Raw genomic sequence first — 20,038 nt, forward strand, 5'->3', positions numbered from 1 at the left:
ATTGTCTACATTGGATTGTCTATATTGGATTGTCTACATTGGATTGTCTATATTGGATTGTCTACATTGGATTGTCTATATTGGATTGTCTATATTGGATTGTCTATATTGGATTGTCTATATTAGATTGTCTATATTGGATTGTCTATATTGGATTGTCTATATTGGATTGTCTATATTGGATTGTCTATATTGGATTGTCTACATTGGATTGTCTATATTGGATTGTCTATATTGGATTGTCTATATTGGATTGTCTATATTGGATTGTCTCTATTGGGTTGTCTATATTGGATTGTCTTTATTGGATTGTCTATATTGGATTGTCTACATTGGATTGTCTCTATTGGATTGTCTATATTGGATTGTCTATATTGGATTGTCTATATTGGATTGTCTACATTGGATTGTCTATAATGGATTGTCTACATTGGATTGTCTATATTTTGATTGTCTATATTGAATTGTCTATATTGGATTGTCTATATTGGATTGTCTATATTGGATTGTCTATATTGGATTGTCTATATTGGATTGTCTATATTGGATTGTCTATATTGGATTGTCTATATTGGATTGTCTATATTGGATTGTCTATATTGGATTGTCTATATTGGATTGTCTATATTGGATTGTCTATATTGGATTGTCTATATTGGATTGTCTATATTGGATTGTCTACATTGGATTGTCTACATTGGATTGTCTATATTGGATTGTCTATATTGGATTGTCTATATTGGATTGTCTATATTGGATTGTCTATATTGGATTGTCTATATTGGATTGTCTATATTTGATTGTCTACATTGGATTGTCTATATTGGATTGTCTCTATTGGATTGTCTATATTGGATTGTCTTTATTGGATTGTCTATATTGGATTGTCTACATTGGATTGTCTCTATTGGATTGTCTCTATTGGATTGTCTATATTGGATTGTCTATATTGGATTGTCTACATTGGATTGTCTATATTGGATTGTCTATATTGGATTGTCTATATTGGATTGTCTATATTGGATTGTCTATATTGGATTGTCTATATTGGATTGTCTATATTGGATTGTCTATATTAGATTGTCTATATTGGATTGTCTGTATTGGATTGTCTATATTGGATTGTCTACATTAGATTGTCTACATTGGATTGTCTATATTGGATTGTCTCTATTGGATTGTCTATATTGGATTGTCTACATTGGATTGTCTATATTGGATTGTCTATATTGGATTGTCTATATTGGATTGTCTACATTGGATTGTCTATATTGGATTGTCTATATTGGATTGTCTATATTGGATTGTCTATATTGGATTGTCTATATTGGATTGTCTATATTAGATTGTCTATATTGGATTGTCTATATTGGATTGTCTATATTGGATTGTCTATATTGGATTGTCTACATTGGATTGTCTATATTGGATTGTATATATTGGATTGTCTATATTGGATTGTATATATTGGATTGTCTATATTGGATTGTCTACATTGGATTGTCTATATTGGATTGTCTATATTGGATTGTCTACATTGGATTGTCTATATTGGATTGTCTACATTGGATTGTCTATATTGGATTGTCTCTATTGGATTGTCTATATTGGATTGTCTACATTGGATTGTCTATGTTATGTGGTCCTATCACACAACATAAGAACATCACACCGATCAATGTATAACATCATGTTTAACATTATGATGACCACTCCACCCCTCTCCCTCCCTATTCACTCTCAGACATCTCGACCACCCTCCCCCCAGACATCTCGACCCTCACACATCTCGACCCCCAGACAACCCGACCCCCAGACATCTCGACCCCCAGACATCTCGACCCCCACACATCTCTACCCTCACACATCTCTACCCTCACACATCTCTACCCTCACACATATCTACCCTCACACATCTCGACCCCCACACATCTCGACCCCCACACATCTCTACCCTCACACATCTCGACCCCTACACATCTCGACCCCTACACATCTCGACCCCTACACATCTCGACCCCTACACATCTCGACCCCTACACATCTCGACCCCCACACATCTCGACCCCCACACATCTCTACCCCCACACATCTCTACTCCCACACATCTCGACCCCTACACATCTCGACCCCTACACATCTAGACCCCCACACATCTCGACCCCTACACATCTCGACCCCCACACATCTCTACCCCCACACATCTCGACCCCCGATATCTCGACCCCCAGACATCTCTACCCCCACACATCTCTACTCCCACACATTGCGACCCCTACACATCTCGACCCCTACACATCTAGACCCCCACACATCTCGACCCCTACACATCTCGACCCCCACACATCTCTACCCCCAGACATCTCGACCTCCACACATCTCGACCCCCAGACATCTCGACCCCCACACATCTAGACCCCCACACATCTCGACCCCTACACATCTCGACCCCCACACATCTCTACCCCCAGACATCTCGACCCCCACACATCTCGACCCCCAGACAACTCGACCCCTACACATCTAGACCCCCACACATCTCGACCCCTACACATCTCGACCCCCACACATCTCTACCCCCACACATCTCGACCCCCGACATCTCGACCCCCAGACATCTCTACCCCCACACATCTCTACTCCCACACATCTCGACCCCTACACATCTCGTCCCCTACACATCTAGACCCCCACACATCTCGACCCCTACACATCTCGACCCCCACACATCTCTACCCCCACACATCTCGACCCCCAGACATCTCGACCCCCCCTCCCCACAGACATCTCGACCCCCCCCTCCCCCCAGACATCTCGACCCCCCCTCCCCCCAGACATCTCGACCCCCCCCTCCCCCCAGACATCTCGACCCCCCCCCTCCCCCCAGAATTCTCGACCCCCCCCCTCCCACCAGACATCTCGACCCCCCACCATGCTCACACATTTTTTACATCGTTATCACTTCACTACATTACACCTACCCCCCTCCCACCCCATCACTTCACTACATTACACCTACCCCCCTCCCACCCCATCACTTCACTACATTACACCTACCCCCCTCCCACCCCATCACTTCACTACATTACACCTACCCCCCTCCCACCCCATCACTTCACTACATTACACCTACCCCCCTCCCACCCCATCACTTCACTACATTACACCTCCCCCCCTCCCACCCCATCACTTCACTACATTACACCTCCCCCCTCCCACCCCATCACTTCACTACATTACACCTACCCCCCTCCCACCCCATCACTTCACTACATTACACCTACCCCCCTCCCACCCCATCACTTCACTACATTACACCTCCCCCCCTCCCACCCCATCACTTCACTACATTACACCTCCCCCCCTCCCCACCCCACCTCTTTCCATTCAGACATTAACCGCTAGATTGCTTAACGATTTTATTGGATGGCATGACCTACATATGACCTACAAATGACCTACACCAGCACCACACGGTCAGCACCACATCACCAGCACCACATTACCAGCACCACATGACCAGCACCACATGACCAGCACCACACGGTCAGCACCACACGGTCAGCACCACATGACCAGCACCACATGACCAGCACCAAATGACCAGCACCACATGACCAGCACCAAGTAACCAGCACCAAGTGACCAGCACCACATGACCAGCACCACATGACCAGCACCACATGACCAGCACCACATGACCAGCACCATGTGACCAGCACCACATGACCAGCACCACATGACCAGCACCACATGACCAGCACCAAGTAACCAGCACCAAGTGACCAGCACCACATGACCAGCACCACATGACCAGCATCACATGACCAGCACCACATGACCAGCACCACATGACCAGCACCAAGTAACCAGCACCAAGTGACCAGCACCACATGACCAGCACCACATGACCAGCACCACATGACCAGCACCACATGACCAGCACCACATGACCAGCACCACACGGTCAGCAACACATGACCAGCACCACATGACCAGCACCACATGACCAGCACCACATGACCAGCACCACATGACCAGCACCACATGACCAGCACCACATGACCAGCACCACATGACCAGCACCAAGTGACCAGCACCACAAGGTCAGCACCACACGGTCAGCACCACATGACCAGCACCACATGACCAGCACCACATGACCAGCACCACATGACCAGCACCACATGACCAGCACCACAAGGTCAGCACCACATGACCAGCACCACATGACCAGCACCACATGACCAGCACCAAGTGACCAGCACCAAGTGACCAGCACCACATGACCAGCACCACATGACCAGCACCACATGACCAGCACCACACGGTCAGCACCACACGGTCAGCACCACATGACCAGCACCACATGACCAGCACCACATGACCAGCACCACATGACCAGCACCACACGGTCAGCACCACATGACCAGCACCACATGACCAGCACCACATGACCAGCACCAAGTGACCAGCACCACATGACCAGCACCACATGACCAGCACCACATGACCAGCACCACATGACCAGCACCACATGACCAGCACCACATGACCAGCACCACATGACCAGCACCACATGACCAGCACCACATGACCAGCACCACATGACCAGCACCACATGACCAGCACCACATGACCAGCACCACATGACCAGCACCACATGACCAGCACCACACGGTCAGCACCACACGGTCAGCACCATATGACTAGCATCACACGGTCAGCACCACATGACCAGCACCACATGACCAGCACCACATGACCAGCACCACATGACCAGCACCACATGACCAGCACCACATGACCAGCACCACATGACCAGCACCAAGTGACCAGCACCACACGGTCAGTACCACATGACCAGCACCACATGACCAGCACCACATGACCAGCACCACATGACCAGCACCACACGGTCAGCACCACACGGTCAGCACCATATGACTAGCATCACACGGTCAGCACCACATGACCAGCACCACATGACCAGCACCACATGACCAGCACCAAGTGACCAGCACCACAAGGTCAGCACCACACGGTCAGCACCACATGACCAGCACCACATGAACAGCACCACATGACCAGCACCACATGACCAGCACCACATGACCAGCACCACATGACCAGCACCACATGACCAGCACCACATGAACAGCACCACATGACCAGCACCACACGGTCAGCACCACATGACCAGCACCACATGACCAGCACCAAGTGACCAGCACCACACGGTCAGCACCACATGACCAGCACCACATGACCAGCACCAAGTGACCAGCACCACACGGTCAGCACCACATGACCAGCACCACATGACCAGCACCACATGACCAGCACCACATGACCAGCACCACACGGTCAGCACCACATGACCAGCACCACATAACCAGCACCACATGACCAGCATCACATGACCAGCACCACACGGTCAGCACCACATGACCAGCACCACATGACCATCACCAAGTGACCAGCACCACACGGTCAGCACCACATGACCAGCACCACATGACCAGCACCACACGGTCAGCACCACATGACCAGCACCACATGACCAGCACCATATTACCAGCACCACATGACCAGCACCACATGACCAGCACCACATGACCATCACCACATGACCAGCACCACACGGTCAGCACCACATGACCAGCACCACATGACCAGCACCACATGACCAGCACCACATTACCAGCACCACATGACCAGCACCACATGACCATCACCAAGTGACCAGCACCACACGGTCAGCACCACATGACCAGCACCACATGACCAGCACCACACGGTCAGCACCACATGACCAGCACCACATGACCAGCACCACATTACCAGCACCACATGACCAGCACCACATGACCAGCACCACATGACCAGCACCACATTACCAGCACCACATGACCAGCACCACATGACCATCACCAAGTGACCAGCACCACACGGTCAGCACCACATGACCAGCACCACATGACCAGCACCACACGGTCAGCACCACATGACCAGCACCACATTACCAGCACCACATGACCAGCACCACATGACCAGCACCACATGACCAGCACCACATGACCAGCACCACATGACCAGCACCACATGACCAGCACCACGTGACTAGCACCACACGGTCAGCACCACACGGTCAGCACCACATGACCAGCACCACATGACCAGCAACACATGACCAACACCACATGACCAGCACCACACGGTCAGCACCACTCGACCAGCACCACATGACCAGCACCACATGACCAGCACCACATGACCAGCACCACATGACCAGCACCACATGACCAGCACCAAGTGACCAGCACCAAGTGACCAGCACCACATGACCAGCACCACATGACCAGCACCACATGACCAGCACCACATTACCAGCACCACATTACCAGCACCACATGACCAGCACCACACGGTCAGCACCACATGACCAGCACCACATGACCAGCACCACACGGTCAGCACCACATGACCAGCACCACATGACCAGCACCACATTACCAGCACCACATGACCAGCACCACATGACCAGCACCACATGACCAGCACCACATGACCAGCACCACATGACCAGCACCACGTGACTAGCACCACACGGTCAGCCCCACACGGTCAGCACCACATGACCAGCACCACATGACCAGCAACACATGACCAACACCACATGACCAGCACCACACGGTCAGCACCACTCGACCAGCACCACATGACCAGCACCACATGACCAGCACCACATGACCAGCACCACATGACCAGCACCACATGACCAGCACCAAGTGACCAGCACCAAGTGACCAGCACCACATGACCAGCACCACATGACCAGCACCACATGACCAGCACCACGTGACCAGTACCTCACGGTCAGCACCACACGGTCAGCACCACATGACCAGCACCACATGACCAGCACCACACGGTCAGCACCACTCGACCAGCACCACATGACCAGCACCACATGACCAGCACCACATGACCAGCACCACATGACCAGCACCACATGACCAGCACCACATGACCAGCACCACATGACCAGCACCAAGTGACCAGCACCACACGGTCAGCACCACACGGTCAGCACCACATGACCAGCACCACATGACCAGCACCACATGACCAGCACCACATGACCAGCACCACAAGGTCAGCACCACATGACCAGCACCACATGACCAGCACCACATGACCAGCACCAAGTGACCAGCACCACATGACCAGCACCACATGACCAGCACCACATGACCAGCACCACACGGTCAGCACCACATGACCAGCACCACATGACCAGCACCACATGACCAGCACCACATGACCAACACCACATGACCAGCACCACACGGTCAGCACCACTCGACCAGCACCACATGACCAGCACCTCATGACCAGCACCACATGACCAGCACCACATGACCAGCACCACATGACCAGCACCAAGTGACCAGCACCACATGACCAGCACCACATGACCAGCACCACATGACCAGCACCACGTGACCAGTACCTCACGGTCAGCACCACACGGTCAGCACCACATGACCAGCACCACATGACCAGCACCACATGACCAGCACCACACGGTCAGCACCACATGACCAGCACCGCATGACCAGCACCACATGGTCAGCACTACATGACCAGCACCACATGACCAGCACCACATGGTCAGCACCACATGACCAGCACCACATGACCAGCACCACATGACCAGCACCACACGGTCAGCACCACATGACCAGCACCACACGGTCAGCACCACATGACCAGCACCACATGACCAGCACCACATGACCAGCACCACATTACCAGCACCACATGACCAGCACCACATGACCATCACCAAGTGACCAGCACCACACGGTCAGCACCACATGACCAGCACCACATGACCAGCACCACATGACCAGCACCACATGACCAGCACCACATGACCAGCACCACACGGTCAGCACCACATGACCAGCACCACATGACCAGCACCACATGACCAGCACCACATGACCAGCACCACATGACCAGCACCACATGACCAGCACCACATGACCAGCACCACATGACCAGCACCACATGACCAGCACCACGTGACTAGCACCACACGGTCAGCACCACACGGTCAGCACCACATGACCAGCACCACATGACCAGCAACACATGACCAACACCACATGACCAGCACCACACGGTCAGCACCACTCGACCAGCACCACATGACCAGCACCACTCGACCAGCACCACATGACCAGCACCACATGACCAGCACCACATGACCAGCACCACATGACCAGCACCACATGACCAGCACCACATGACCAGCACCACATGACCAGCACCAAGTGACCAGCACCACACGGTCAGCACCACACGGTCAGCACCACATGACCAGCACCACATGACCAGCACCACATGACCAGCACCACAAGGTCAGCACCACATGACCAGCACCACATGACCAGCACCACATGACCAGCACCAAGTGACCAGCACCACGTGACCAGCACCACATGACCAGCACCACATGACCAGCACCACACGGTCAGCACCACACGGTCAGCACCACATGACCAGCACCACATGACCAGCACCACATGACCAACACCACATGACCAGCACCACACGGTCAGCACCACTCGACCAGCACCACATGACCAGCACCTCATGACCAGCACCACATGACCAGCACCACATGACCAGCACCACATGACCAGCACCACATGACCAGCACCACATGACCAGCACCACGTGACCAGTACCTCACGGTCAGCACCACACGGTCAGCACCACATGACCAGCACCACATGACCAGCACCACACGGTCAGCACCACTCGACCAGCACCACATGACCAGCACCACATGACCAGCACCACATGACCAGCACCACACGGTCAGCACCACATGACCAGCACCACATGACCAGCACCACATGGTCAGCACTACATGACCAGCACCACATGACCAGCACCACATGGTCAGCACCACATGACCAGCACCACATGACCAGCACCACATGACCAGCACCACACGGTCAGCACCACATAACCAGCACCACACGGTCAGCACCACATGACCAGCACCACATGACCAGCACCACATGACCAGCACCACATTACCAGCACCACATGACCAGCACCACATGACCATCACCAAGTGACCAGCACCACACGGTCAGCACCACATGACCAGCACCACATGACCAGCACCACATGACCATCACCACATGACCAGCACCACATGGTCAGCACCACATGACCAGCACCACATGACCAGCACCACATGACCAGCACCACACGGTCAGCACCACATGACCAGCACCACACGGTCAGCACCACATGACCAGCACCACATGACCAGCACCACATGACCAGCACCACATTACCAGCACCACATGACCAGCACCACATGACCATCACCAAGTGACCAGCACCACACGGTCAGCACCACATGACCATCACCACATGACCAGCACCACATGACCAGCACCACATGACCAGCACCAAGTGACCAGCACCACATGACCAGCACCAAGTGACCAGCACCACATTACCAGCACCACATGACCAGCACCACACGGTCAGCACCACATGACCAGCACCACATAACCAGCACCACATGACCAGCACCACATGACCAGCACCACATGACCAGCACCACATAACCAGCACCACATGACCAGCACCACACGGTCAGCACCACATGACCAGCACCACACGGTCAGCACCACATGACCAGCACCACTTGACCAGCACCACATTACCAGCACCACATGACCAGCACCACACGGTCAGCACCAGCACCACACGGTCAGCACCACATGACCAGCACCACATAACCAGCACCACATGACCAGCACCACACGGTCAGCACCACATGACCAGCACCACACGGTCAGCACCACATGACCAGCACCACATGACCAGCACCACACGGTCAGCACCACATGACCAGCACCACATGACCAGCACCAAGTGACCAGCACCACATGACCAGCACCACATGACCAGCACCACATGACCAGCACCACATGACCAGCACCACATGACCAGCACCACACGGTCAGCACCATATGAACCATGTATTTAATGTGCCGGGTGCTAACACTGTTCCAGGAATTTCCCAACGGGATCGAAAACGCCCGGGTCAATATTCGTGTCTCTCTCGTCTCTCTCGTCTCTCTCGTCTCTCTCGTCTCTCTCGTCTCTCTCGTCTCTCTCGTCCTTCTCGTATCTTTCCTTAGATAGCCACCTATCTGGATATATTCAGATATGGCCCACGTTGTTATATAGCCTAGGGTTCATATGGCCCAGGTTCAGAGTTTATTCCAGGCATCTCTTAATTTTTTTTACCGCCCCCCCCCCCCCCGAACGTAATGAAATTCATATAATTTATATAGAAAATATATACTTTTAACAGTGTCCGCCCCCCCCCCCCCCGAAGAAAGTCTACCGCTCCCCCCCCCCCCCCCCGAAAATTTCAAGTGCCCCCCCCCCCCCCCCGGAGAAAAAAGTCTGGAAGAAACACTGCCCACGTTGTTATATAGCCTAGGGGTCATATGGCCCACGTTTTTATATAGATTAAGTAATGTTTAAGAGAGGTGTTTAACCCCATTTGTTTGGTGCCGTTAAAATATCCGGCCAGACGCCCCAAAGGGAGCTGTGTGTGATCACCTCCAGCTATGGGAGGGGGTGGCGCAACACCCCACAGGTACCACAAAACCGCAGGGCCGTGATCACAAGGGGTTATATGGCCCCCACCCCTACGTTGGTTTTGTCATAAACTGTAAGTGTCCGTCTGTCCGTCTGTCTGTCTCTCTGCCTGCCTGTCTATATATATATATATATATATATATATATATATATATATATATATATATATATATATATATATATATATATATACTTTTATATAGTATTGTTCTAATTAGTGTTAGCTTGTTCTTATTAGTGTTAGCTTGCTCTAATTAGTGTTAGCTTGCTCTAATTAGTGTTAGCTTGTTCTAATTAGTGTTAGCTTGTTCTAATTAGTGTTAGCTTGTTCTAATTAGTGTTAGCTTGTTCTAATTAGTGTTAGCTTGTTCTAATTAGTGTTAGCTTGTTCTAATTAGTGTTAGCTTGCTCTAATTAGTGTTAGCTTGTTCTAATTAGTATTAGCTTGTTCTAATTAGTGTTAGCTTGCTCTAATTAGTGTTAGCTTGCTCTAATTAGTGTTAGCTTGTTCTAATTAGTGTTAGCTTGTTCTAATCAGTGTTAGCTTGTTCTAATTAGTGTTAGCTTGCTCTAATTAGTGTTAGCTTGTTCTAATTAGTGTTAGCTTGTTCTAATTAGTGTTAGCTTGTTCTAATTAGTGTTAGCTTGCTCTAATTAGTGTTAGCTTGCTCTAATTAGTGTTAGCTTATTCTAATTAGTGTTAGCTTGTTCTAATTAGTGTTAGCTTGTTCTAATTAGTGTTAGCTTGCTCTAATTAGTGTTAGCTTGTTCTAATTAGTGTTAGCTTGTTCTAATTAGTGTTAGCTTGTTCTAATTAGTGTTAGCTTGTTCTAATTAGTGTTAGCTTGCTCTAATTAGTGTTAGCTTGTTCTAATTAGTGTTAGCTTGTTCTAATTAGTGTTAGCTTGCCATATTCACCGGTGAACGAAAAAAAAGTCACAGAAAAAAAGTCACAGAAAAAAAGTCACAAAAATCTTTTTAGAAATACTTTGATTTATTTGTTAAGCATTGTAAAATTTTGTATGTTTATTGCTGTGGGTTGTATTTTTTGATAGCATAAATTATTTATAGACGTTAAAAGCATTATGATTTATAACAATTGTAAGTAAAAATACTCCAAGATAATTAACACAACAATCTCAACTTTTGTTACGTATTTAGTTAAATACGGGGTAGAAAAGTTAATTATAAAAGAAATTTAGGCACATTTTGCCGTAGGCTATTCTCCGGTCGGCCTCTCCTCAGTAGGCATTGTCCGAACGTGTTTTGTGTTGTTGACGTTATGCGTCAATGACAGCCTTTAAACCTTGTCGGCTTTCTGTTTTGATCCTAAGTTTTGTTATGTAATGAGCGTGATAAATGTGGGCAGTAAAGGTGGTTGAACTAAACATAACTATTGTAGCCATGAGTTGAGGGTAGCAAGTCAGATGAACTTACCATTTCACGGTAATTTAATATTGGTATTTAAAAAAAAAACACGATGAAAAACGTGGATTTTGGAGCATTCTATTAAATGCTACTAATCTTAAGTTTAAAATAATTATAATCTACATACTTCATAATAAATATTTTTAGATGAAATATAAAAATTCATATGCGTATACAGCCTACACACATTACATTTAATTATTCCTAAGTTAATTTGCACCCCTCTAAATATTTAATACATAAAAGTATTAACAAATATCATGCAAATATATATTTGTGACTTTTTTCCTGTGACTTTTTTTCCTGTGTTTTTTTTTTTCCTGTGACTTTTTTTCTGTGTTTTTTTTCCTGTGACTTTTTTTCCTACAATCATATTCACTCCCCCCCCCCCCCCCCCCCCATCATACCCATCACAGTGGCGACTAGCCGGTGGCGACTAGCGAGTGGCGACTAGCGAGTGGCGACTAGCCCTCTACCCACGTGCAGTTAGCCGACGATACCACTCGTCACGTGCTAGCGAGCACCGCCCGCCCCCCCCCCCCCCCCTCGCCTCTCGCCTGTGTTGGCGCACGCCTCCGTTAGTCCAGACCCGACATTTGAAACGAACTCAACTCACGTCTTACACCTGAGGGGCAACTTGGACGGGAAACACGTGATTCTTTGGAATACCTCTCCATACAGGTAAGCTGTCTCAATGGTGATTATGTCACCCTTTATTCCTCACCATTTTTCTGTCACCATTGTCTGTGTCTCCATAGTCTGTGTCACCTATTTATCCCCAAACGTTATTTATGAACCCCGTACCCCCCCCCCCCCCCCCTACGATCAGTGCTAGCCATTTAGTCGGACATCGGACTGAGTGTCGAAATGTCTTGCTCAGTCAGTATGTTTGTATATATGTATGTATGTTTGTATGTACATGCGGTTCAGCGTATATATATATATATATATATATATGTATGTATGTATGTATGTATGTGTGTGTGTGTGCGTGCGTGAATTTGTGCATTTCTGAGTGCATGTCATTGCGTGCGTGTGTGTAAGTATTGGCATCTGCGTATGAGTGTGTGTATGTGCGTGTATCGTTTTGTTTCTCGCTTTAAAATTCTTCTACCTGTTAAAGTGTTTGAGTCGCTTGTAAAAACGTGAGGCGAGTTAGTGATCTCCCCAGCTAAGACGCGGCTTCCATTTATTCGCCCAGCGCAGCTCTGGAATTGTTCCAGTTCAAATTTTCTTAAGCGTGCTGCGTTCTAATCAGTCGTGGGGAATAAGAGCGGAGGGGGGCGGAGATGGGAGCAAGCATATAAGGGAATCAAATCACTAGACCAGCGCCCCCAGTCCACCACTAGACCAGCGCCCCCAGTCCACCTCTAGACCAGCGCCCCCAGTCCACCACTAGACCAGCGCCCCACCACTAGACCAGCGCCCCCAGTCCACCTCTAGACCAGCGCCCCCAGTCCACCACTAGACCAGCGCCCCCAGTCCACCACTAGACCAGCGCCCCCAGTCCACCACTAGACCAGCGCCCCCAGTCCACCACTAGACCAGCGCCCCCAGTCCACCACTAGACCAGCGCCCCCAGTCCACCACTAGACCAGCGCCCCCAGTCCACCACTAGACCAGCGCCCCCAGTCCACCACTAGACCAGCGCCCCCAGTCCACCACTAGACCAGCGCCCCCAGTCCACCACTAGACCAGCGCCCCCAGTCCACCACTAGACCAGCGCCCCCAGTCCACCACTAGACCAGTGCCCCCAGTCCATCACTAGACCAGCGCCCCAGTCCACCACTAGACCAGCGCCCCCAGTCCACCACTAGACCAGTGCCCCAGTCCACCACTAGACCAGCGCCCCCAGTCCACCACTAGACCAGCGCCCCAGTCCACCACTAGACCAGCGCCCCACTGTGGGGACCTGGCTAGGTCTTGCTGGTATTTTCTATTCCCCGCTTGTTTGGTCTTCTCAAATCTTCCTTCTTTACTTTTGGAAATGTCATATGTCAGCTGACATTTGCCCGGCAAATAGCCTTAGTGTCATTAACCCTTCAGTGTCTGAAAGGTCGCCTTAACCAAGCTGTCATCATCACAACCATTCTCCGCGTCTCTGGTTGCCATGGGAACCGTGTAACCTTTGATTTGTTTGGTTTTTTAAAAATTTATTCAGCGTGTATCAGGTTACATCTAGTGTCGAAGTGTGTGTGTGTTCGTCTGTGTGTATCTGTCGTGTGTAGCTGTGTTTGCGTGCTATGTGCTTCTACAGGTGTGTATCTGTATGTGTACGAGCACGTTTTCATGTGTATATATATATGTATGTGCTATTATAGATTTCGTTGTGTGGAAGTGTTTTTATGTATCTTTTTGTGTATGTGTTTATGTATCCGTGTGTGTCTGTGTGTTTGTGTGACAGTGTGTGTGTGTGTGTGAATTAATGACTAGCGGCTAGTGATAACGGTTTGTTCCCAAACTTTGATCTGACAGTGTACACAATCTGTGTACAAACATTCAATCTGTGTACAAACATTCAATCTGTGTACAAACATTCAATCTGTGTACAAACATTCAATCTGTGTACAAACATTCAATCTGTGTACAAACATTCAATCTGTGTACAAACATTCAATCTGTGTACAAACATTCAATCTGTGTACAAACATTCAATCTGTGTACAAACATTCAATCTGTGTACAAACATTCAATCTGTGTACAAACATTCAATCTGTGTACAAACATTCAGTCTGTGTACAAACATTCAATCTGTGTACAAACATTCAATCTGTGTACAAACATTCAATCTGTGTACAAACATTCAATCTGTGTACAAACATTCAATCTGTGTACAAACATTCAATCTGTGTACAAACATTCAATCTGTGTACAAACATTCAATCTGTGTACAAACATTCAATCTGTGTACAAACATTCAATCTGTGTACAAACATTCAGTCTGTGTACAAACATTCAATCTGTGTACAAACATTCAATCTGTGTACAAACATTCAATCTGTGTACAAACATTCAATCTTTGTACACACATTCAATCTTTGTACACACATTCAATCTGTGTACACACATTCAATCTGTGTACAAACATTCAATCTGTGTACAAACATTCAATCTGTGTACAAACATTCAATCTGTGTACAAACATTCAGTCTGTGTACACACATTCAATCTGTGTACAAACATTCAATCTGTGTACAAACATTCAATCTGTGTACACACATTCAATCTGTGTACAAACATTCAATCTGTGTACAAACATTCAATCTGTGTACAAACATTCAATCTGTGTACAAACATTCAATCTGTGTACAAACATTCAATCTGTGTACAAACATTCAGTCTGTGTACAAACATTCAATCTGTGTACAAACATTCAATCTTTGTACAAACATTCAATCTGTGTACAAACATTCAATCTGTGTACAAACATTCTATCTGTGTACAAACATTCAATCTGTGTACACACATTCAATCTGTGTACAAACATTCAATCTGTGTACAAACATTCAATCTGTGTACAAACATTCAATCTGTGTACAAACATTCAATCTGTGTACAAACATTCAGTCTGTGTACAAACATTCAATCTGTGTACAAACATTCAATCTTTGTACAAACATTCAATCTGTGTACAAACATTCAATCTGTGTACAAACATTCTATCTGTGTACAAACATTCAATCTGTGTACAAACATTCTATCTGTGTACAAACATTCAATCTGTGTACAAACATTCAATCTGTGTACAAACATTCAATCTGTGTAGTGAGCGAGTTGAGTTTTATTTGGTGTGTGTGTTTACGTAAGTGGCCCCATTGTGTCTGTGTTTATTTCTCTGTGTTGCCTGTACTTATCTGCAAAGAAATATGCATGGAAAGCCAAGCAGGCTTATGAAACTATCTATATCTATATCTACGTCTACGTCTACGTCTACGTCTACGTCTACGTCTACGTCTACGTCTACGTCTACGGCTACGGCTACGGCTACGGCTACGGCTACGGCTACGGCTACGGCTACGGCTATGGCTATATCTATAGATTATAGTAAAGTTTTCCTTTCAAACCTGACGGTTTATAGGGCAAGCAGTAGCGTACGCAGGGGGGGGGGGGGGGGAGAGCAGGGGGAGCGGTCGCTCCCCCTCTGGCCATTTTCAGCAAAGTGGCGCCTTTTTGGAAACTTTTTAAACTTAAAGTTTTAAACAATGATATTTGTTAAAAAAATATTTTTGGTCGGCACATCTATGTAAATCACAAGATTTCTTTTCATGCAGCAATTAAGCATTATTGTACAAGTCTAGTAGTGTCTACGTTTACAACACTTTTTAACAGCTGCATCAGTTTGCCATTCTAAAATAATCATTAAAAAAGTTTAAAAAAAACCCACGTTTTCTGATTGAACTAAAAAGTAGAAAATAAATACTATACATCACAATAATGCAAGCGATCACTCTACTATAAGCGATGAAAAACGTGGGGCGCCGTGATTTTCTTACAGTTTCTAATACTGTTGACTCTCTACAAGCTCCCTAATAAAAGTCAATAGTATTATCTAATCAATAGTAATATAACTTTTACTTCGGCGCCCCACGTTTTTCATCGCTTATAGTAGAGTGATCGCTTGCATTATTGTGATGTATAGTATTTATTTTCTACTTTTTAGTTCAATCAGAAAACGTGGGTTTTTTAAAACTTTTTTAATGATTATTATTTTCTACTTTTTAGTCTTTGTCTGTTTATTTGCATTGAAATCTTGCTATCGATTATATCTATTCACTTTTTTTTGGGTAAACGAAGACAACTCGTAAAAAGACAACTCGTAAAAAACGAGAGACCCTTTCTTCTTCGGTCTCAATCGCAAGTGAATGATTGTCAGAGGTTAGTTGATAGCGGTTAGGACGAGGGCTGGTTACTGACTAGAACACATAGATTTGAACCCGTGTCGAGTGGGATAGCAATCGTGTGCCCAACCACTCGACCATATCGTCTCCCCCAAACTGGCCACCAGTGGTAATAGTTACCTCCTGTAAGTTTAAAGTCGGTTCAAACTAAATTATCTGCCCCTAAGCCTGTCGCGACGTGGGATCGTTTCGCGTCACTGCGCGCGGCAAGAGAGAGGCGAGCTACGCGTCGCTCGTTTTTTTTCTAATGGCTCGCAGAGGAGAATTATATATATAGATTATATAGCGGTTTAAAATGATCAATAAAATGTTTCCATTGATCAATTTAGTAATAATAACAATTGAATATTCTATGGTCATCCAAAAGAAAGCTTCCCTGAAAATTTCAGCGCGCTAGCTAACTGGGAAGTGCCAGAAATTTCGATCGCAAGATTTGATTGGAAAAACAAACAGAGAAAGCAAGTTAAAGAAAACGTGGGAAAAATAACCATTACGATGCATTGGAATTTTAAAAAAATCCTCTACCGGTAGTACCAATTTGCAAGAGGGGTGTTAAGTTTAAGGCAACTGTATAATGTATTTGCTTACGAATAATTGCATTAGAAAATGTTATACATAAAACTTCACACATAATTAAATTATATATACAGTTTGAATCGTGTGATGAATTTTTTGAAAATTACATTACAGAAACAAATACAACTGATGTGGCACCTCTATTTAAATTTACTTATGGGCAAGCTGCGTAGCGGTGGGGAAATTTTGACACGGTCAACAACGTCATCACGATGAAGTAGTAGTACTCTTACAGTTTGGGCGATAGTGATTACGATTACAAATTATATGAAACAGTTACAACCTCCCTTCCCCATTGACCCCTCTGTAAATAAAAATATTTTCATAATACCACTGCTACTTATCTAAATCTATTTCTGAATCAGTATACATGTGTAATATATATGTATGTTTAGAACAGTCATATAAAAACTGACGCTATGTTCACTCTGAGTTGGTTATCTCCCCACCCCCACACCTCACCACCACAATTGTGTAGAGCGACATTAATGTCACACCTAGGTATACACTGGGTTGGATAATTGACCTAAAGTGACCGGACAGTAAAAAGGTGTGTGAGCAATACAGAGATCTAACCCATACCTATCGCTATGTTAAAAATTATCTTTAAGGAACACAAAGAAGCAGTAGTAAAAAAATATATGATTTGAACTAAAAAACCGGTATATAATTAAATGTAGGCAGTTATTCCGAATGTTTTACGGTTACATCGAAAACCGTGATTTTATACCAACTCTGATTTCAAAAACTTTCATTATGCTGTGATACTTTAGCATTTATGATGCCGATATATTTAATTCTGATTATAGACAAAAACATTTTGTTAACACGAATAGTGTTAAACAATTTCATTATATTCTACGGTAATTATTTATTTGTTTTGACGTTTAAAATTAAATGTGTAGATATATACATATTTATATTAAGAGAGTGATTATTTCCCCTATTTCACTTGTCTTAAATAATTTCCCAGGTATTATTATGTAAGAATTTTTTTTACAAGAATTACAAAACAGATTGTGTTACGTTCATTGTTTTTGGTTGTAGTGTGTGTATATTTTGTTTGTTTTTTTTGTTTAGATTGATACGATTTTTGTTTTGTCGGCCTACATTGTGTGTTTTTTCTTATTTCTTCAGAGTGCTACTTTCAATTTATTTTACATCATAGCGAAATAATGACATACAGCTAGTAATTATATATATATATATATATATATATATATATATATATATATATATATATATATATATATATATATATATATATATATATATATATATATATATATATATATATATATATATATATATATATAGAACGTGTTAAAAATTCGGCGCCAGAAAACCTGGATACGCCTCTGAGGGCAAGTGAAGTAGAGTTCACTTGTTTCTGTGACCTCGGCATATGAAGAGATAGTGTGGTTAGCACTATGCCCTAAAAGTCTATCATGGTTTTCGTGCAACGTCTAGAATGTTCTGCTGGATCGCTGTCTAAGGTTGTCCTAAAGATGGAATCGAACCCTCCTCTCTCATCAACCTAGTTTGGCCAGCAAGCGACTAGACCGCCCCATCAGCATAGATTATGATATAGATATTTGTGTGTGATTGTGTGTGTGTGTGTGTCCTTGACTTAAAAGCCTATTTACTGTCCTCTATAAAAATTAAAACTATTATTTGGTTTTCCTTGCAGTAATGTACTCAAATGATCCAAGAACATAGTTTTTATATTTAATGTTAGACCTTCTTGTGCGCAACCTTGCCCAGAATACTTCAAGTACATTGAGCCCAGTCCATATACTTCCCCCTCCCCTCCACACACAAACACACACACTCACTCATACACAAACTCACTCACTCAAACATACACACTCATGCCCTTACACACTCACATACACACATTCACATATTCATACACACACCCATGCACTCATAAACACTTTCGTACATAAACACACTCTCAATTACTAAACACTCCCACACTCATACTCACATACATACACGCATACATACACACATACATACACGCATACTAACGAACATACATACACGCATACATACACACATACATACACACATACATACATACAAACACACATACATACATACACACATACAAACACGCGTACATACACACATACATACACGCATACATACATACATACATACAAACATTCACAGACACCCGTACACACACTCTGAAACTCCCAGACACATACACACTGATACACGCATTTACACACATACATACACAATCACACACACTTGTACACATACATTGACACACATACACTGACACACATACACTGACACACATACACTGACACACATACACTGACACACATACACTGACAAACATACATTGACACACACGATTAGTGTTGTTGACAGAGGGTTAAAGTGGGTGGGGGTAGAGGTGGAAGGGG

At 45.9% G+C, this 20,038-nt stretch overlaps 1 protein-coding gene across 1 annotated transcript in view; it reads left to right on the forward strand.

The window, feature by feature from the left end:
* Positions 1-12,727: 12,727 nt before the first annotated feature.
* Positions 12,728-20,038, forward strand: part of LOC131957604 (neuronal calcium sensor 2) — a 34,450-nt gene continuing 27,139 nt past the window's right edge. Inside the window, exon 1 of the mRNA XM_059322347.1 lies at positions 12,728-12,822. The gene's annotated coding sequence lies outside the window, so the exon portion shown is untranslated. The remainder of the gene's footprint in view (positions 12,823-20,038) is intronic.

Source organism: Physella acuta, unplaced genomic scaffold (assembly GCF_028476545.2).
Source record: "Physella acuta isolate Inbredline_101_S28 unplaced genomic scaffold, ASM2847654v3 ptg000081l, whole genome shotgun sequence".
Taxonomy (NCBI): domain Eukaryota; kingdom Metazoa; phylum Mollusca; class Gastropoda; family Physidae; genus Physella; species Physella acuta.